The 2,937-nt window shown below is 37.1% G+C and overlaps 1 pseudogene; it reads right to left on the minus strand.

Annotated features, from left to right (window-relative positions):
* Window positions 1-2,244: 2,244 nt before the first annotated feature.
* Window positions 2,245-2,363, minus strand: LOC120586353 (uncharacterized; annotated as a pseudogene).
* Window positions 2,364-2,937: the final 574 nt, after the last annotated feature.

A 2,937-nucleotide genomic window follows, 5' to 3' on the forward strand; every position in this document is an offset into this window, starting at 1 on the left:
CTTAATCTAGACTGGTAGGATTTTAGGCACTACAACACACTCATTTTCTAAAAACATTTTACTACTCAATTCCAGTCAGCTCCAAATGCCTAGAGATGCATGCCTTTCTCTATCTGATTAGAGAGAACTTGAGTTTCGTGGGCTTCCATGGAATAATATTCTTGTTCTCTTTTCTAGAGCCATTCTGTTTAATTGATGGGAATGTCTAAGTGTAACATTAATCCAATCAGATATTTTTAAAAAGGATATGATGATCAGATCTTTTTTTTTTTTTTAAGATTCTTTTACTGGTAAGAATTGAGAAGGAATTGTTCCTTCAAATCATTATAGTTCTGATATCTGGATTCTCTCATTTTTTTTTTTTTAACTCTGATTGTAAGCAGGCCTTTTATTTTTTGAGCCAATTTAACTTTTTTAATATTTACTTAATCTAGACTGGTAGGATGTTAGGCAATACAATAATTGTTTAGGCAACACAATAATTGTTTACTATTAATGCAATTAATAATAAACAATAAATGCTACCAATATTCTCTCTTAGGTAAAATCTCATTTCTTATAACCAAATATTTATTTGACATTTTTTTTCCTTCCATGTTATTATAGGTGATAGTCAGGCCCAGTGTTTTCCTGACATTGCAAACTTCAGCAGCATTTTCCTTACTAACTGAGATCCAGAACCAAAGCCTATGCTTGATATTTTAGGTGTTTGCTGTGGCAGCTCGCTGTTTTTGTACACGTTTCTTTTTTTAGGCAGTTCTTGCTGTGGAAGAAAACAACACTAATATTTTAGGACCTACGGAAACAAACCGTTTTTATTGTTCCCATTAAATGGTGGCTACAGATTCGATGTTGCTTAGCTGAGTTTTGCTGGCTGTGCTTGGCTTTGGCTGCCTTTTCAGGCAGAATAAATGCTGAAAGAGCAATCCTGATTTAGGACATGTTGTAGACATACACGGCATAGGGCAGAATTTCAAGAGGAAAAGGCAGAAAATGCACAAGAGCACTGAGAGGCTCTGCTTTGGCATGTATGAAGTGCATTTCATCTGCAGGCATTCTACTGACCAGTGAGGTCCCATGCTTTAAGTCAATCGGCAATATACACCATTTATGGGGAAACATAGCATAATATAAAGGGAAAAATAATTGTGAATCATAATATGATACTTCTCACCATCTGCTATGGGCCAAATTGTGTCTTCCCAAAATTTACATGGTGAAATTCAAATCCCCAGTTCCTCAGAATAGGATTGTATTTGGAGGTAGGGCCTTTAAAGAGGTAATTAAGTTAAAACGAGGACATTAAGGTGGGCCTAAATCCAGCATAACTGATATTCTTATAAAAAGAGAATATTTAGACACACACGTGCATACAAAGAGAATGACATGTATTAGTTTGCTCAGGTTGCTATGACAAAACAACTCAGCATGGGTGGGTAAACAATAGAAATTTATATTCTCACAGTTCTGAAGGTTAGAAATCCCAGATCGAGGTACCAGAATGTTCAGTCTCTTTTCGGCCTGCAGTCGGTGGCCTTCTTGCTGGACCTTTACATGATCTTTCCTGTGAGAGAGCTCTGGTGTCTCTCTTGTCACCAGTTCTATTGGATTAGGGCCCCAATTTATGAACTTATTTAATCATAAAATTGTATCCAGACTGGCCCTGTCTCCGATTATAGTTACATTGAAGTTGAGAGCCTTAAATATGAATTTAGATGGGGTCACAATTCAGTCTATTACTTGTCATATGAAAACACAGAGAAAAGAGTCATCCATCAACCAGAGAGAGAGGCTTGGAACAGGTGCCTCCCATCACCTTGATCTTGGATTTCTAGCTTGTAGAACTGTGAGAAAATAAATCTCTGTTATGTAGGCCACCCAAACTGTGGTACTTTGTTATGACATCACTAGCAAACTAATAAACCATGCAAAGCCTCCCCATCCTCCCTGCCTCGGTCACAGTTCTTCAGTTACTACTCCTTTATGCATGACCAGGATATTGTCATTACAAGAAACGGCTCAAATTTGAAATACCATATTTCAATATACAGCCTCTAACAGTAGGTTTCTATTCCTCCAGCTCTGTTTCTCCATTACTTTTATCACACTGTACCTGCTTTATATTTCTTTTTATTTATTAATTTTTATTTTTTTATTTTTTTAGGTGAGACAACCCTTGGTTGACCTCACAGATTGCAAGGACCTTGTCAGCTTACAATCTCTTATTATTTTTTTTATTTTTCATGCCTACGGCACCTGGTCTTCCTAGGTGGTCTCCCATCCAAGTGCTAACCATGCCCGACCCTGCTTAGCTTCCGAGATCAGACGGGATCGGACTTGTTCAGGGTGGCACAGCCGTAGACCTGCTTTATATTTAAAGTATTAACATTCTTTCCTAATTAAGCACTTTACTTTAGGGCAACGTCAACCTCAAGGAGAGAAAACATCTGGTTTCACCTTCCCTTGCTCTTCACTGCATTTGTCTTTAACATGCAGATTAATTTTTAGTTAGTAATTAAATATTTGTAAGACCCGAATCCTAATAAAATTGATTTAAATAATTGAATGATTAAAAGAAACCTGATGAAATGTAAGAAATAGAGTACTACCTTCCTCAGACTGAAGGTGAGATCTAGCCACCTGATTTAGAATTATATTATGCTCCCCACTCACCCATCTTTCCTTCCTCTTATTATTTTTTTCTCTCTTAGCCTGTTAAATGAATTTAACAAGGAGGTCATTAGACTGAGGTGGCTCTAATGCCACGGTGGACTATGTAAGACCAGAGAACCTAAGGCCATTTTGCTGGTAGACTCACCAGGAAATAACTTTTATTCACTGTCTTGCTTTTCCTGTCATTGTCTTACGGTTAATAGTTAAATAAGGAGGAGAAACACTAGGCTACAGGGAGAAAGGTATTTATCACTTCCTTGTAGC

Source organism: Pteropus medius, unplaced genomic scaffold (assembly GCF_902729225.1).
Source record: "Pteropus medius unplaced genomic scaffold, Ma_sr-lr_union100, whole genome shotgun sequence".
NCBI classification, from domain to species: Eukaryota; Metazoa; Chordata; class Mammalia; order Chiroptera; family Pteropodidae; genus Pteropus; species Pteropus medius.